Raw genomic sequence first — 19,596 nt, 5'->3', positions numbered from 1 at the left:
CTGAATTGCCAACTACAAAAATTCTGCACAATGACTTATCACACACAAGCATGGAAAGTGGATACTCTCTCATTCAGCTGGAAAAGCCTAAAAGTTTATGCCTTCCCACCACTGCCTCTCCTATCAAAGGTACTCCTAAAAGCCAGACAAGAAAAACCACAGATGATCCTGATTGCTCCAGACTGGCCACGCCAGCACTGGTACCCAATCTTAAAGAACTTAGCTCAAGGCCCACCATGGATTTTGCCTCAAATTCCACACCTTCTAACTCAACAAAACAATCAGATCCTGCACAGTCAGCTCAGCTGTATGGCAGATTCATTAGTCAAACAGGCAACACCTCTCTCTAAAGCTGTTATGGATGTCATTTTGAAGGCCAGGAGGCCTAGCACCAGGAAAGCTTACTCAGAAAAAAGGAAGAGATTCTGCACTTGGAACCAGGCTCAAAGCCTTGACCCTCTTGTCCCAAACATTCCTCAGATTTTACAATACTTAACTGAGATGCTGGACAAAGGCCTATCCTTCTCATCAATTAAGATCCACGCCTCTGCCATTTCAGCACATTACAACACGAATCCTCCTTTATTCTCTCATCCCTTGCTAAAGCAGAACCTCAGAGGGGCTAAAAACATAAGACTGCCCCGGAGAGCACCAACACCGACTTGGGACCTCAATTTCATTTTGGAAAAACTGACCCTGCCACCTTTTGAGCCAGCCAATACAGCCGATCTAAAATTTTTATCATGGAAAACAGCTCTGGTCCTGGCAGTAACTTCAGCACGAAGAATCTCAGAGCTACAGGCATTAATGTCAGTGGAACCATTTATAATTTTTCATCAGGGCAGGGTTTCTTTAAGGACAAACCCTACCTTTATGCCAAAGGTGGTATCTAGTGTGGCTCTTAACCAAACCATCCATTTGCCAACTTTTTATCCAAACCCCCAGAATAAAGGGGAGAAACTTTTGCACTCTTTGGACATACACAGACAGCTACGCATCTACTTGGACAAAACAAAAGCTTCCAGGAAATCTGAGCAACTGTTTGTAGCATATGCTGCAGGATCACAGGGCAAGGCTATCTCAAAGCAGACTATATCCAAATGGATAGGACACTGTATTCATTACTGCTACTCACAGCATGGAAAATCAGTCCCTAATAACATTAGGCCACATTCCACCAGGGCAACAGCCACTTCAACAGCCTTTCTCAGAGGAGTACCTACCAAGGAAATTTTGGAGGCTGCAACTTGGAGTTCAGTGCGCGCACCTTCACCAAGCATTACCACTTGCCTCTTTACTCTAAATCCAGAGCAGGATTTGCCACTGCAGTTCTGCAGGGCCTCATAGCCAATCCTAACCATAGACCAGCCACCCAACCTTAGCTTTGGGATTGTACCCAAGTGTAATGACTGCAGCAGTGTAACACGATGAACATAGTACAGTTTTGTACCTACCATAAATGTAGATGTTCGAGTGTTCACACTGCTGCAGTCCAGGTTACCCTCCCTCCATCCCCTCTGAACTAGCTGGACTTATCTATGCCTTTCTATCCTATACAACTTTGTGGTGTATTTGCGTGTAACTGAAGGTATTGTTTTTATTTTATATGTATATTTTTATTAGCAATATGTATCGCCTACTTACTGGGGGGCACCTGACATCTGGGGCAAGAAAAACTGAAGAAAATGGCATCGGATGCATCCTATATACCCCTGGCGCACTGACGTCAGGGAAGAAGTGACAGCAAGTGACGCCGGACCAAGACTTTGGAACTCTGGCCAACTGCGGGACCACCTGATGACAGGATAACCCAAGTGTAATGACTGCAGCAGTGTGAACACTCGAACATCTACATTTATGGTAGGTACAAAACTGTACTTTCCTATGGTGGGCAGAGACCTGCCACCAAAACAAGGGGCTGTCATTCATTCCACCCCCTGCTGCCCAAACCCTAACTACAGATGCATCAGACTATGCTTGGGGGGCACATCTAGCAGGGAGATGCATTCAGGGCAAATGGAGCCCAAATCAAATGCACCTACATATCAATCAGAAAGAGATGCTAGCTGTACAGAATGCTCTGACAGCCTTCAAGGACCACCTTCATCCAGGACAATTACAGATAGACAGACAACACCACAGTAATGTGGTACATAAACAAACAGGGGAGTACACATTCCTACCCCCTTTGCAGACTAGCCATGGCATTGTGGAACACGGCCTTGATTTATCAAATACATTTGCAAGCTCAATTCCTGCCAGGAAAGCAAAATACTCTGGCAGACGAACTAAGCACAAATATTATGGACCCACACAAATGGAAACTGGAACCACAAATTTTCAACATGTTGACATGCAAATGGGGGAGCCCAGACATCTTTTTGCCTCACCCCAAAACTATCAGTTGGACAAATTCTGCACAAGAATTCATCACAAAAAAGCTTGGAAAGTGGATGCTGTATCTTTCAGCTGGAAAAAACTATCAGTCTATGCCTTTCCCCCCTCTGTCTCTGCTCTCCAAAGTCCTACTAAAAGTCAGACAGGACAAACCAAAAATGATCCTGATTGCTCCAGACTCACCTCGCCAACACTGGTAGCCGCTCCTACGCAATGTGTCGCACCTTCCTCCGTGTTACCTGCCTCAGACACCTTACCTACTGACTCAGCAGAACTATCAAATTCTGCACACTCGTCTCCAAACTTTGAATCTTGCAGTGTGGCTAATCAACTAATTTCACCCTTTACACCTCTCAGCAAATCTGTGATGGATGTCATTTTGGAGGCTAGAAGGCCTAGTACTAGAAAATCTTATGCTGACAAATGGAAAAGATTCTGTGCCTGGAACCAAGCACAAGGAATAAGCACAGCAATGCCCAATATTCCTCAGATTCTGCAATACTTAACTGAGATGCTTCACAAGGGCCTATCTTTTTCTTCCATAAAAATCCATGCATCTGCCATTTCAGCACATTACAACACAGAGCTGCCCCTCTTTTCTCATCCTCTGCTAAAGCAGTATCTCAGAGTGGCCAAAAATTTAAGACCTTCCAGGAGAGCACCAATTCCTGCATGGGACCTCAATTTTGTTTTGGAAAAACTCACTCTGCCTCCTTTTGAGCCAGCTGCTACTGCGGACCTAACATTTCTCTCTTGGAAAACAGCTTTTCTTTTTGCAGTCACTTCAGCTAGAAGGATTTCAGAACTACAGGCTCTTATGGCAGTGGAGCCTTTCATTATTTTTTACCCGGACAGGGTGGCTGTCAGGACAAATGTATCCTTTATGCCTAAGGTGGTATCTAGTGTGGCCCTTAATCAGACCATTCATCTGCCAACTTTCTTCCCAAATCCACAGAACAAAGGTGAGTGGATTCTGCATTCATTGGATGTACACAGACAACTAAGATTCTACCTAAACAGGACAAAATCTCTAAGAAAATCTGAACAACTATTGGTGGCATTTGCTGCAGGGGCAGAGGGAAAGGCCATTTCAAAGCAGACTATTTCCAAATGGATAAGCCATTGTATTAATTTCTGCTATATATATCATGGTAAACCTGTCCTCAAGGCGGTCTGATCTCATTCCACCGGGGCTGCATCTACTTCTGCGGCCTTTCTCAGAGGGTTTCCTACCAGAGACATTCTAGAAGCTGCTACCTGGAGTTCAGTTCTTACGTTCACCAAACATTACCATTTAACTCTCTTCTCTAAATCCAAAGCAGGTTTTGCCAATGCTGTCCTGCAGGGCCTTATAGCTGCTCCTAATGCTGTATAAATCCATCCTCCCAACCATAGCTTTGGGATTCTACCCAAATGTAATGACTGCAACAGTGAAACACAAAGAACATAGTACAGTTGTGTACACTTACCATAAATGTAGATGTTCGAGTGTATTCACTGTTGCAGTCCTGGTTACCCTCCCTCCAACTCCCTGTTTTTCTCTTACTATACCTCTCATTTCTGTTACTATCTTTAAAAGCCTTTTTGGTGTATTTGCTTTTCTTTGGAGGTATAGGTTTTGTGTTTTATATTGTGTATATATATATATATATATATATATATTTTTTTTTTTTTTTTTGCTCCCCATTATGGGGCACCTGACATATGGGGCAAGCAAAACTGATGTAACGGTGTCGGCTGCATGTTTTATACCCCTGACGACCTGATGTCATGGAAGAAGGGACAGCAACCGATGTAGGACCAAAGACTTTGTTAATTAGGCCGACTGAGGGCAACCTGCCAGCAGATTACCCAAATGTAATGACTGCAACAGTGAATGCACTCGAACATCTACATTTATGGTAAGTGTACATAACTGTACTATGTTGTGAAATTTGGTTTGTAGTCAGATTTTTTTTTTTCTTTGCCTTTTAGCATTTTTTGCCAGTAAATCATTACCCCCTCTCATGATCTGACTGGCCCTTACATAACATTCTGAATCCCAGAAAACTAACTCTTCTGTCATCTTAAGTTTCATGGGTCACACCTTAAAATGTTAAATGAGACAGGTTTCCAGGCGAGACATCCCAGACTGTGTTCTAATAAGGGTTTATGCTGCACCACAGAAGCTTTCAAAAGCATTATCATGGTACAGTATTATTTGATGTATCGTTGCTGTCCAGATAGTAAAACATGTCATTTTACAAGGAAATCAACTGTTCATATGATAAATACTGAATGTTAGAGGATCTTTGTACAGCACTAAATCGAACTATAATAGCTTTGTATCTTAAAACTTCCATTTCTCCCTCCCAGACCACCAAAACATTTTCTAATGCAGGACTGTATTAGGAAATGGTGTGCCATGCAAGTGGCAGCTGGTGTTTATTGATAGTGTGTATTCTATGTGCAGTGATAATTGCTCTGTAATAAAATCTCTCTTGTACCAGATGGTATTGCAACTACACATTGTGGGCTTTCAATTCTATTTAAAGGACAGCTTTTGCTTAGTTTGTGTTATCGAGACTACAGTCTTCAGGCCACCAAAAAGCTTGACTGCCTTTTTCCCCTAGTTGTGAATTTCTTCATATGTATGCTACATTTATTTGCATATCGGGCAAGTTTGTGAACTGCTTCCTTTAAATGCTTGTAGGAAATGTGCTCCAAAGACTTTGTAGTCATTGTTTAATGCACCCCTGAGAACTGTCTGCCTTTACTGTGTTAACCATATCTTTCAGAACAGAAACTCCTCAGTAGAACCTGAAACACACAAATGGCAATTGTATTGTAGTACTTTGTCATTGTGCCTATTGCTGCAGAATATTCCCTCAATTTTCTGATATAACCTGCATGTTATAAAGCTGAATATGAAAATTACTCCTATAATTTTGTCACTATAATGTTTTGGGTGGTTATAACTATCGCTAGCAACACTGATTCATAATTACTTAGAGAGTAGAGAGAGATTTCATTTTCATGAAATTCAGTGAATTACAAGATTGCTCAGTTTAATTTCTGGTTATTGCTGTAATTCCATTTTAATATTTTGATACACTTCTATAAATGCAAAATTAAAACCAATTTAAATACAGAGCATTTGGTAAAGCAGTTTTATAAGTTCTGAATTTCAAAAGTGTAAGTTAAAGCAAAGGAATACAGTGGCTTAAAATGTGAAATTCCATGCAAGGTCATGATTTTGTAGTCGGTGGCCTAGATGTCAGGGTTCTCCTTATTGATCTGGGAACGGGAAAGTTGGTGACCTTGGGTTATGACTGTGAGTTAGGATTAGATTGCACTAGTTACCTGATTTCTTTTTTGTTATGTGGATGGCAGGTGGAGAGGAATTAAGCACATCTACTGCCAGAAATATCTCGCTTGGATACTGTTAAGAATATGTGATCACATGAGTTTTATAATAAACAGCTGAGTCATTCAGTCAGGAGTATGGAATTAAAGTCCTGGCAAGTACTTTGTCCCTTACTGCTTCCGTATGGTCTCTCTGAGTAAGTTGGCACACACTGATGTTATGAATGTTTTATGATTTTGTGAGCTGCAGCTGTCATTGCCTAGTTCTTTTGTACCTGGGACAAGGACAGTGCTGATGCGGTGCAAAATGTTTGATGTGAAGTGCATCAGTAGCGTCATAAAGACTTTGCAAGTGCAATTTTATTTTTTTATTTTTTAATTAAGAATTGTTTTTTCAAACTGCTCCTAAACACATGCCATCAAGAGCTGTCTGGGAATCGCAACATCTCATAAATCCAATCCAGTCCCCAGTATTACCCAAGCCATTTTTTACGACATTCATTTTTATAGATTCATAGGATAGTACTAGGCTAACTGCCGTTGTGGGCCAATTTATGCCAACAGTGGTTTATTTCATTTAGTTAATATGGCTGTGCAAGACATTGTTTCACATGAGCTGGATAGAGCATGTGCATCTGTTCTGTTCAGACAGCATTCTCCAGAATCGCCCAACACCCAAATAGTTCAAGGTCATCATGTTTATAACTGACCCTGCAAGATGAAACCAATAACATCACTGTAAAACAGATCTCTGAAGTGTGCAAACTGATATTCTGCTTAGACTGAGTAGCAGAACATAAACAGGATCTTTTCTTCCTTGGACTATGCAGAAAAAGAGCCTTTGCCCATTTGGATTCTCCCAGTAAACAAAAGTAATAAGTAAGTAAACACGATTGGTACTGAAACACCAAGGTCGTTATACCTGACATTTACAGAATAGACACATAATGCATCTCTATACAAACAGAGTAATATTTTTGTTCTACTCAGATAGTGAATATTTTCTGTAATTTGGTGTTTTAAGTGCCCTACAGTATGACTTGTCACTAGAGTACACCACCATTCACATTCATTCGCAAGTAGTTACTAGTTGTGAGGTGCAAGAGACCATAGAGAAACCCAGATAATTTTCCAGCTGAGTTTAATAGTAGGCAAATGGAGGTGAGGAGAATCAAACCATGGACTACAGAAATCAGCTCATAGCTTTAATCTTCTGCACTAACCACCAGACATAGGGGAGACAGTTTATGCTAGCAAGCTACAGGCTTAAGGTGGATAAGAAGTTGTGGATAAGTTGCCAGTACATTTGCTAGATATGTAGACACACGCACAGTCCATATCGGCACCTGTGGCCAATTTAAAGAATTGTCATTTCACCTGTAACATGGGTTTGTGATTTGGGAGGAAACCAGAACACCTGGCAGAAGCCCACACTGACACAGGGAGGATGTGCGAACTCTACAGTGCAACCACCCCATGTTAGGGTAAATGCTTGCTGTTTGATAAAGTAGGGCAGCACTACATGAAAAGGGGAGGGAGTGGTAAAAGTGTGATGTGGTGAGAGAGAGCAGGTATGAAGTATGATTTATGATGCACTAGTTTAGAGAAGAGAGAAGTTGCGTTTGCTTTATTAAGCGGTTTACAGGATTGGAATTATTGCTTGAACTGAAGTGAGATTGTGAGACATAAGAGTTTGTGACTCTAAAGACAGTGCAGAGACTGATTTGCACTTACTAAGAAAGTAGATACCTCTTGAATGTGCCATTGGATTTTATGTTCAGTGACAGATAGCTCTTACATTCTGATTGTGTGCATGATTAAAAGCAGCACCTCCTGTAAACTGCAATATCTGTGACCTTTCCAAGAGTTCTTAGCTTTCCAAGCAGATAGAATAAGGAATACGTGGTTATTTCAAAGATTGCTACATGGTCCTATATGGAATAGCTTGTGAGCAAATATTAACATGCTGTATAGTAGTTTTTCCTTCGAGGGAGCCATATGAATATTAATTCTGTGTAAGTTCTTGCAGGCATACAAGGTGTAAACTTTGCATTTTGGTTTTGAGGAATAAGAGCTTATCTTTAGTTCCTTTTTGGGTTTACCGGGACAGTGCTATCATGCAGAAGTCTGTTTACCAGAACAGTACTACCATGCAGATGTCACGGTTTACCAGAACCGTGCTACCATGCAGAAGTCACGTTTTTCCCATAACAGTGCTATCATGCAGAAGTCACGGTTTTGGCTACTGCTGTTGTAACTAAAGGAGTTAATTAGTTCATGACTGCATACAGATGCTTCCACCTTTTGCTACAATGTGACCATTATTATACTTAAATTGTTGTGAAAAGTTAGATCCTGGGTAGTGGTTTATCAGAGGTATTATGGCTAGCATTTTAAGTGTTTTTGGTACACTGAGCAGGTCTTTTTTATCATGTGCTGGTGTGTTGGTACTCTAATGTTGCATTAGGTGTTAAGATAAATTGAGATCACTACAATTTATTTATAGTTGAAAGGTTTGAAAATCAGGTTGCAGCACTGAGTGTATATTTGTATATGTATGTCAGACCTGCATATGGTAAAATGTCAGACAGCTAAGTGTGCTATCACATAGGTATTAAAAAGCAGTGGGGCCATGGCTCCCAAATATGCAACAAAGTCTAGGAGATTTAGCATCTTTAGTTAGAAGTGTTTGCATAGATATTTTATACCCTAAGCAGACTTCAGAGAATTTTTCCTCAGGTGGATTGTGAGTATATGAGGTGTGATAGGCAAGAAAGAGGTAATTGGGAACATATTTTTGGGAGCTTAATTAGTTGGCAGGCTTTAAAAATTCCCTGCAGATTACTCTGTCAAATACTGGGTGAGTGAATTGGTGTAACTAAGGTAATGTTTTTTTGAGCTGTGATACAGAATCAGAATTGCCTAGACAGAGTAAAGCCTTGCAGAGTCTAATTATGGTGGCTGGCAAAAAAGCAATTACTAGAAAGTGGAAATTAAAGTCTAAAACCAACTTTTTAGAAGTACTGAATATAGTAACAAGAGATAAAACAACTGGAATCGGGATCTTTAGGAATGGGTAAGAGCAAATTACATAGAAAAATGGAAATTGTTGGAACGACATGTGCTAAGTAATGTTTTTTTAGGAGGAATGAGGTTTAATGGAAGGCAGGCATTGAATGTGCTATGTAATGTTTGACTGACAATGACTGTAGATTTTATGTGCTCTATAATGTTTGCAACTCAAAATGTCAGTGTGGTTTGTTTTCATTTATATAAATGTATGATTGCCTGTATCTTAAGTGATTAACAATGGTTCTTGTTTAAGAAAAGGCAGTAACAAACCCTTGTGCTGCACATAAATGGATTTGGGATTTGAGAAGGCAGAGTTCTATTTAATAACAGCCTGAGTCATGTCTGAGAGTTAATTTGCAGTCCATGCCACTGAAATGTCAAGGCTATCATACCGTACTGGAGTATAGTTTTTAACATGTAAATACAATTGTTTTGCTGCATATTTTGCTCTGAGACAAACATATAATGAATATTTTCTTTTTAACATATAAATAGAACTGTCTCTCATATATGTTGTTCAGAGACAGACAGATAATATTTTCTTCCTCTGGTTGTAAATAATTTTCAGTACATCTCTGTTTATTGTGATTTATTTTCTTAAGCATCACTGAATCACTTAAACCAGCCTGTAGTGTGTGCTGTGTTAAATTAGCACACTTTCAGATTTATCATTTCAAATTAAGTTAAACATGTTATGGTAAGTCATGAATTTTGCTATGCAGGATTTTAGTCGTACAGGCACCATATGTTTTTCTGTAGCATCTGCATCATGTGACAAAGCATCCAAAGTATGCACAAGGTTATGTCTTTAGTTGCTCTTTCAGTCAGTGAAAAATGTGTATTGTGTACTTGTTTTCATGTAGTTATTAAAATACTGTGTCCAACATCCTTACTAGCTCACTATAAATCGCACAGGTAATTTGAAAGCTTGAGTAAGCTGTATTTCAACACCTATGTTGGTCAAAAGAGGTATCATTTCATCTGTGCTGATGTTATATACTAGGGTACCAGAACAACATTTCTCCTTTTTTGAAATCTACCAGGCGAGAGATAAGATGATACTGACCTTATAAGAAACTTCTGATACGGCCACAGAAGCAGCTGCGTACATACCTTGGAGTGCATTAATGAATATCTCATCCATGCTTAACAAGAGCTCAACAGTTATCCATAACACTGCCAGGTCAAAATATACCATGTGCTACCTGTCATTTTACAATACTACAAAATGTAGTGTGATGCCTGCTTTATTTGCTTTCTGTTGGACCTCTTCAAGAGGAACCTTGACGATTGGATGGGAGAAAGGAAATTCACCCCAGGGATCACGTCAGTCGCCCTGCTAGACAGGGGTCCAGGAAAGTAAATAATGTGGGAAGAAATAGCCAGGGAATTGTTATGGCTAGGCTTGTATAGGCCCTAGGGCTGATAGCCTAGTACCAACCTATGAACCTGTTCAGTTCAGTCAATAAGCTAGTGAATATAGCAAAGCAATCTAATGAAATGCATGTTACTGCCAAACCCTTTTTACAGCTTTCATGCAGTTTTCTCATTAAAAAGTGGAGGCATTTTATAACTGCAAACCATTTTGTTGCTGGTTTGACACACACACAAGGAAATCAGTATGCACTGTAGAAATAGCTTTGGTAAGGAACATGTTACTTTGACATTCTCAGTAAACTCCCTAACTGTGCTAAACTGAAGCCAATCCAAACTGAAAACGCTCTCCAGGAAACATTCTGTTTGTGCCTCTTTCTCCATCTAGTCAGGCACCACTCCTCACATTCCAGAAAGCCATTAGTGCTGAAAAAGGGGGGGGGGGAAAGCGGTGTTTAAAAATAATGTGTCCCAAAGGAAATAGTAGGGTGAATGTCCATAGGAGCTTCTCAGTGACTGGCATGTTGTTCCTTACTCGTCTTGCCCAGCCTTTGTCTCCCACCACATCATTACTGCATGAATTTGATGTCCATTGCTTCTTTGTCCCCAGACCTATTTTACTACAACCCACTCCCACACGCTTGGCTCCAGCATCTCATTTTTGATGTCCTACAGTGTCATGTTTGTCTGCTGCCATTTTGTCACACAGTCTGACTCTGATTTCACATCTTTAAAACTTTAGATGTGCTAGAGTCCACTCTGCCCTGTTGTTCCTATTTTTGTCCACATAATTTTCAACTTCCCCTTCACCTACTTTTTTTTAACATCTTCATTTTCCTTGAATATGTTCAAGTAATATATCACACCATTGTATATGTATATATATATATATATATATATATATATATATATATATATATATGCGCACACACATACTTATATGTATGTATGCTTATATATATGTGTGTGTGTGTTTGTGTATCCCTCTCACTCTCTCTCTCTCACACACACACACACACACACACACACACACATATATATATATATATATATATATATATATATATATATATATATTTTTTTTTTTATCATTTGTTGAATGAGTTAGTCCCGTAAGGCTAGAGGCCTCCTTTCAGTGGGGTCAAAAGGTGGTATTTATACTAGTAGAGGAAATTTAACCAGTACATTCAGGAACTTTCTCCAATCTTCTTCATAAGGGTGTGTGTATATCTGTGTGTGTGTGTGTGTGTGTGTGTGTGTGTGTGTGTGTGTGTGTGTGTGTGTGTGTGTAAGTAGTGGTAAAGACTGAATACACTAAACACTGACTGGCAAAATTGATGTCAAAACATTGAAAACTCTGATGTTGGCATATTAGTATGAACGTGCCAAGAAACAGCTTTGGTGCAAACAAAACAAACTAAAAAGCAAATAAAAACATTGTTTTTTGTAAGGTGACAAGTCCCCTGGCACCCCTGCTAATTATGTATACTAACTCCAAGGGTAAGGGCATATTCCCATCCCCGGGATTTATGCAGTCTAACACGTCTGTTGACCAGCTACTTAGTCGATCATAAGTGGTTGACTTAGCAGCTGAAGACCACTCACTCACTGTTGACATTCTGCAGGGAACACACACACACACACACACATATATATATATATATATATATATATATATATATATATATACACACATATATATATATATATATATATATATATATATATATGTGTGTGTGTGTGTGTGTGTACTTAATTTCATTGAAACACCCAAATGTTGATGTTCACATTGCAAACCAGCAAATGTTGACATTCTACTCATGCGCCAAGCAACAATCTCAGTGCTTGTAATACACAAGTAAAAAAAAAAAAAATAGAATAAAACATAATTTTTTGCAGGGGACAACCCCCATCCCCCTTCTGATTATAAATACTAACTTTCAGACTGCACAATGTCAGGGAAAAGCATTTTTCCCAACTGTGCAAGCTTGCGATACATGTTGATTGTTTGACAAAATTTTGTCAACTAGATGCCGATCAAAGGGGGATTTGATGAAATTAATTTTCTGTAATTTCCAAGCCCTTCTTATAATACCGACAAACAACATAGCGCCATGTCCATTACAGATGGTTCTTCTCAGAGTCCTACCCCTTGTGTTGTATTCAGCCTCCAGTCTTTACTCTATAGTCCAGTGACTTTATTCTTGGATCTCTTATCTGCTTATTTGCATAGGGCATCCCTCTCAACTGCCAGATTTATGCAGAAAATACCAGTGCATCTCCCTAAAAAACAGACTGCTGTGAAATACTGACTTGCACCTTTAATGATTTTGCTTTTTTTTTTCTTGCAACTTTAAGCCACTTTCTCTCTCTCTCTCTCTCTCTCTCTCTCTCTGTGTCTCCTGTTTTTTCATAAAGCCAAGGCTGAGAGGCAACAGGTCATAGTCAGTCAGGCAAAGGGTGAAAGTTGAATAGGACATGCTAGTGAAAGAGAAATAAAGTACACATTTTACACATATGGAAAGTGAAAGAAAGCAAAGTCTCAATGGATTCCTTTATTTGTTACATTTTTCTTTTGGTTTCATTATTAGGTAACTAACATTGTGGTCTCAGAGAGCTGGACCTGGACAGAAAGCAGCTGCATCTGGCCAAGCTAGGAAAGGAAGCAATAGGCATGAAATCTTTAATTTTTTTTTTTTTTACTCAAAGAAATTTTTATTAAAATTTTTTTCATATCTTCAAATAGATTGAACCGTAAATAGTGAAACATAAAATAATATAATCAAGGGGATGTTTTTTTTTTAAGGTAAAAGAACAGGATTTCCATCAATTCACCTTTTATGAAATAGAAGTATGAAACTCTGGTATTATTGACTGATTGCATTCCTCTCTGATTTACCAGAAAATCGATATTTTATAAGAGAAAGGACAAAAGTGCGAGACAAAGTCAGGGACATTCTTCAAAGACAAGAAGCATGATGCAGGCAGCGCTTTGAGGGGAATTTGTTTTCTTAGCTTCATGCCATGTCATAAAGTTGTATATCCCAATTTAAAACACAGGTTGACATTTTTTGTCCATAATGGCTGGGAGTATAATGCTATCCCACTCGCACTTCCTGCAAGATGCTTATGAGAGATTAGGGAATTACATACTGTGCTCTTCTGTCTTTAATGTCCTTATGAGACTATAGTTAAATATGAGGGGGCCCATAGCACTGAAAAGTATCATGAATTTCCACAGTAGTATGTAGTTTTATTTATTTATTTGTATTTTTGTGAGCAACTATTTCTTTAATAAAATGTGTGACGTTTCAATTAAGAATGAGGTGTAGGACACACTGGGTCTTTGCACGTTAATGTTTGTCATGTTTCTGAACTATATTGCATGATTAATTATTAAAAAATAAATTGCTTTGACTTGACATGGAACAGTCCAGAGTAGCATCTTTTTTTACTGCAAAGGGTTTTTGAGAGCTAAAATTTCCTATGTAAAATGAGGGTATAGCTTAGTGGTAGAGCTTTTGACTACAGATCAAGAGGTCCCTGGTTCAAATCTGGGTACTCTGATGGGGTGGCTTTTGGTGAGGGGATGTAGCTCAGTGGTAGAGCACATGCTTCATGTAACTGAAGTCCTAGGATTAATCCCCAGCATTTGCACAGCAATTTGGTTTGTCAAAGAAGCTTCTAATGCCAGCTTTAACAGTAATACTAAAAGGGGAATCTGTATGGCAAGTACAGAGAAAAGATATGTGCTAATTTCCAAGAATGCTTTAGACGTCTGCATTCTTGAAGAAGCCAGACAGTGGTGTCCTTTCTACCTCTACACAGTGGATTTGGCAAAAGGACTTTACCTCACAGATGCATGGCACAGAATTTGATTCTGACCTCTGTTTTTTGGCTAACCTTGTAATAGTCTGCAGGCTGATAGTTTCAGTGATAAATACTAAGCTATGTGTCTCTGTATTTTTGTGGGGGTTAACCAGTATGAAACAGTGGTATTATGAAGCTCATGCTTCTCTGTGTTTGTGCTGTAAAAGGAACTGGCCTGAGCCTGTGGAGCATTTTGCAGTCAAATTTGGGGTGCACAAAAAGTAAATGCAGCGGTATCTATATGGCGATAAGATGAGAGGAGCCTTGATTGATCATTTGCTGAGGGCATGGTGTGGATATTAGCCTGGGAGTTCCACTGTACTTAAAATCTGTTTTGAGCATAAAATGAATTTCAGATGTTTTGAGCAGGCTGAATAAGGCAAAATCCTCGCAAGAAGAAAATTGATGTTTTGCAAATGTCTTGGTCCCATTATTCCAGTGTTTTTTTTTTTTTTGTCTTATAGGTTCATAGGTTCATACTAGGCTGTCTGCCCTAGGGCATTTATAAGCCTAGCCAGAATGTGTTTGGCTTTCACCACCCATTTTAAATTAATTTTGCTATGCCCTTTTTCGAGGTTAGTATACTGTGCCTCTGTCTAACAGTGACACAGAAGTGATACCCGGGGTAAACCTATGATCTCCCATCCACTCATCAAGATTCCTCTTGAAGAGAGTCAATGAGGGACTCTGCCTAACATGGACTGGGATTTTATTCCAGAGTGAAGGGAGCCTCTGGGTTATGAATCTGTCCCTCCAGCATGTCCTATTTATTTCAGTGCTGAGGTTCAAGTCTCTCGAGCTCGTAGCTCAATGGGATTTGGATTTTCTGAGGTGCAGCATGTCCATTAATTCCGGGTTGGACATGGCTTTATACGTCAGGCACAGATTGCCTCTGAGCAGGCGGTATGCCACTGAGTAGAGCTGGAGTTTCTTTAACCGGGCAGCATATGGCATCTGTTTGAGCCCTTTGATCCTCTTGGTGAGGTACTTTTGGGGTCTTTCCAGTTGCTGCAGGTGTCTGGTAAGGTACATCCCAAAAGGGGCATTGTACTCAATTATGGGCCTGATGAGGGATGAGTAAAGAGGCATGATGACCTCCCCTGATCTAGATGTGAATCCCTTCATGATTAGATGGGCTATATAAAATGTTTTTCTAACCACTTTGGCCACGTGGTTGTCAAATGAGAGATTGCTATCAACTTGGGTCCCCATGTCCCTAATTACTTCTTCTGTACTTAATGGATTACCACCTATGTGGTAATTTGTGGGCACTTTGTTTTTGCCAAAGGGGATGACTATACACTTTTTGGCGTTTAGCTTGAGGCCATGGCTCTGGCACCAGTTGTCTGTTTCTATGAGGCCCTTTTGGAGGATGCTTGTGTCGGCTGGAGAGTCTATTATGGTGCCCAGTTTGCAGTCATCTGCGAGCTTGGTCAGCCACAGTCCTTCCGTGTTGGCCTGTACCTCCGAGAAATATATACCGAATGACAGGTCCCAGGACTGAGCCTTGTGGGACGCCACTTGTAACTGGTTTGGAGTCTGACATGGCTCCAGCAATTCTAACCATGTGAGTTCTGTCCTTGAGCCAGTTTGCAACCCATCTAGTGACATAGGGGTTTATATTTAAGCTGGTGAGCTTATCTAAAATGCCCGAGTGGGGTATTGTATCGAAGGCTTTTGCGAGGTCCAGGTAGGCTGTGTGGACCACCTTCCCCTCGTCAGTGGCCTTGGTGACTGTTTCAAAGAAATCGACCGGGTTTAAAAGGCAGGATCTGCCCTTAACAAAGCCGAACTGGGTAGGATCCAGTGTCTGTAGGTCCCCAATATCTTTTTTTATGATGTCCATGATGATCCTTTCCATAGCTTTGCAGACCAAGCTAGTCAGGCTTATGGGGTGATAAGTTTCCAGGATCCGTTGAGGCACCAACTTTGTGGAGAGGGACCACTGTTGCTGTACGCCATTCTTTGGGTACATATCCTGTAGTAAGGCTGAGATTGAACAGTAGTTTTATATTTGGGTTTAGCTCTTCTTGGAGTTCATGTAGGACGCATCCGGGGACATCGTCTGGTCCCATTGATGCTGTGTTTTTTGCTTTGGAGAGGGCGGCTCTTACCTGAGCATCTGAGATGTCAGGGGGGGCAGCACTCTGCTGGGATAGATATTTGCCCTTTTAGTGGGGGAGGGGGGGAGAAGTTTGTGCTGAACCTGTCAGCTAGGATGTTGGCAATGTCTGTGGGTTTGATGTATTTTTTGTCATTTTGGACTAATTCTGAGCATATCTGGGAATTCCCACCCAGGTTCCTAACATAACTAAAGAAAGCCTTGTGATTATCCTTAGTGTCCTGTGAAATTTTTCTCTCGAAGCTGGCCTTAGACGATTTTATGAGTGCCTGTAGTTTTTTGCTAATACTGATCAGAGATGCCTTCCCTTTTTGGGATTTTGCTCTATCATGTAGTAGCTTCCTCCTTCTATTGTATAGTTTGTTTATGGCTGGGGTCCACCAGACAGGACGTCTGCCTTTGGAGGATTGGGTCTTGGTTTTATTTGGGATTGCATGATCCATGCATTCCTGAAGGTGTTCATAGAATGCGTTTATAAAGGATTCTGTGGTCTGGGCCGTATTTTCCACAGGCTGGGAAGCTTTGAAGGATTCCACCTCGGTTTTGAGGAGTGTGAAATTTGCTTTAGAGAAGTTTTTCACTGTGGGTTTCTGGGCAGGGAGTGGGGTCGGGATGTGAATATCCAGTGAGATTAGTTTATGGTCTTACCAGTGAGGGATACACTTCTGGTCTGGAGCATAGAGTCCCCATGTTGGTGATCAGGTCCAGTATGTTTTCCCGTCTTGTGGGAGTGGTAACAAGTTGTTCCATAGCATTTGAGTTTATAAATTCTAGGAACCTTTGGGCTAGGGTGTTGGAGCTAGAGTAATGCTCCCAGTCTATGTTTGGGTAGTTGAAGTCGCCCAATATAATGGTGTTTGGAGAGAGCTTCATATTTTCCAGTGTTCTCAGGAAGGCCGAGTGGGGTTCCTGGGTTTGGGAGGGTGGTCTGTAGCAGGCTATAAACTGGAAGGCAGTTTTACCCACTGTTAGTTGCACATGGATAGTCTCTGATGCTTCGTGCTGTGCCACCAACCTGGAGGTGTGGGTATCTTTGACGAATATTGATACTCCCCCTCCTTTTCTGGTTCGGTCGAAGTTTTGGGGCCGAAAAGCATGGTATGAGGTATAACCTGGTAGTGCTGGGGTGCTCTCGGGAGCCTTGAACCAGGTTTCTGTTACTGCACAAATATCGATGTTCTCCATGTTAAGGAGAGTTTCGAGTGCGTGCATCTTGAGGTTTAGACTTCTGGCGTTGAGTAGCATTACTCTTAGTTTCTTATCCCTTGTGATACCTATGGAGGTGGGTTTGTCTTTTGAGCCTTGCCTAAAAAAGGCACTATGGGGGAAGCAAGAGCCTTTGCCAATATCCTAAAGCCCAGAGGTGACAGGTGCAAGCCGTCCCTAGCGAAGCATCATGGCTTGTCGAGCATGTCATCCCAGGCTGACAGGCATTGGATCCCCTTTGAATGACACCAATACTTAAGCCAATTGTTGAAATTGATCATCTTGTCTTCATATTGTGGCATCATTCTTGGTGAGGGTAAGATGCTACTCAAGGTCAGGGTCATACCGGCCTGGTCTACATGCTCAGAGAGCTCCTCTGTCTCTTTTCATGTAGTCCAGGGAGGTACGTCTCAGGTCATTCACACCAGCATGGGCAATGACCGAGTCATATTTGTACTTGCCTTGGAGTGACCTGAGTGTTTTTGTGTTATGTGGCGGATCCTAGCTCTCGACAGGCAGTTCACCGTGACCTTCTCCTTGTTCAGCCTGGTGAGCGGGACGTCAGTGTGCCTGACGATAGAGTCACCTATTACAAGTGTATCAGGTGTGTTGTTTAGCCTTAAGGGCTGTGACTGTTCGGCACACTGGCTTTGTGAGCTATGTGTTGCACGTGTTTTGTTTTGGGGTAGCGGTTGCTTGGGTGTCTGCTTTGGAGGTCTCTGCTGCTTAGGCTGATTTTTATTTAGAGCCTCCGAGTATGTTTTTGTGTGTTTGTGTTTGGTTTGCTGTCGTGGTAGGTCTATGTGAGACTGGAATCGTAGTGAGTGTGGTTTCCTTCTCCTCCTGACTGGTTACGCCAGTACTGAGTTGAGAGAGCTTAGCCTCCAGTTTGGCTATATGGTTGCATCTCTCACATGTGTTGGAATTTGTTGGGAGGAGGAGAGGGTTGTCTGTGTACATGAGGCAGTTGTAACATTGCCTCAAGATTCCCAGATCACCAGCTGGACCAGTGAGGAGATTGACAACTGACCTTTGGACATGCTAGAATAGTATTGGGAATTCCTTTATAATTGAAAAAAGGGCCAGTGGGGAACAAGGTACTCAAGGGGAGTTTGTGAGGGTGTAAAGCTTTTAATTTATTAGTGCTGACTTATATAATTGCTTTAGTGAGCAAGTGCCAGGTAACTTAAATGCAATGTGTTACAGGTAACTTAAATGCAAAAACGACAAACAGTAACTTTCTTTCAAGTGAAACAAGGAAATAAGTACAGTAAGCAATGCAGATATCACTAGGGATCCACAGAAGTGCTGAAAAGCCGCGTTTTATGTGGAATTAGCATTTCAGGGAAATAACAAGCAAACAAACAACAAGCATACAAACAAAGTTAGATTCAGCAGGCCTGGATCTAGTCTATGCTACAGCAAACAAGGTGTACCAATTTCAGTATGAAACAGTTCAAATATGCAAGCACTATAAGCCTTTAACCAGAAATTCCCAGCTCGGAAGGGCAGAGTCCAGCCTCTCCACCCACAAGAGTGCAGACCACGAACCTTCTTTATGTAAAATAACTGGCCTGAAGCCCAAGTGCTTAAACCAACGCTAATACACTTTTAGAATAACAGACACTGAGCCCTCAGTCAGCAGTTCCCAACTTAGAAGGTTGTAAGCTGCCTGTCCTGCCACCACAGTGCAGGCCACAAACCTTCCTAATGTAAAACAACTGGTTTGAAGCCCATGTGCTTAAACTAAAAGGCTTAGAATGAGTTACACCAAGCAGTAATAAATACAATTGAGTACTATTAAGATGACGCAAAAGCAAAATAAAGTAGGAAGAAACACAAATACAGTAAAAGCAGATAATTTTTTTTTTTTTTTTTTTTTGAGTGAGCAAATGAGATGGGCCCAGGAGTTACAGGACAGAAACAAGTGCAAATGCAGGCCTTCAAATCAGAAAGTTGAGAGAGATGGAAGACCACCCAAACTGCCAATAACTACAAATTCTGGGCCAGAACCACTCCTTATGTGGTAGACATGTTACCTAATGCTTACCACTCCCACTGATAAGCTAGAAGGCTTCCCTCCAACACAGAAAGGCTTGGGGGGCTCAGAAGCTTACAAACAGTCCTGGATACATCAAATCTGTATCTGGAACACTAATTACAGGAAAGGTAGGAAACAGGCTTACAATTTTTTTTTTTCAGAAAAGTAG

At 40.8% G+C, this 19,596-nt stretch overlaps 1 protein-coding gene and 1 non-coding gene across 2 annotated transcripts in view; both read left to right on the top strand.

The window, feature by feature from the left end:
* Positions 1 to 19,596, top strand: part of LOC122788651 (calcium uniporter protein, mitochondrial-like) — a 1,672,929-nt gene that overhangs the window by 879,896 nt on the left and 773,437 nt on the right. The window lies entirely within an intron of this gene.
* TRNAC-ACA lies at positions 13,684 to 13,755 on the top strand. Its single transcript has one exon. It is a non-coding gene; the product is annotated as a tRNA-Cys (tRNA).

This window comes from Protopterus annectens, chromosome 14.part0, assembly GCF_019279795.1.
Source record: "Protopterus annectens isolate FY-2018-M chromosome 14.part0, PAN1.0, whole genome shotgun sequence".
Lineage (NCBI taxonomy): Eukaryota > Metazoa > Chordata > Ceratodontiformes > Protopteridae > Protopterus > Protopterus annectens.
Note: the sequence above shows the minus strand (reverse complement) of the source record. Positions and strands in the feature narration are given on the sequence as shown.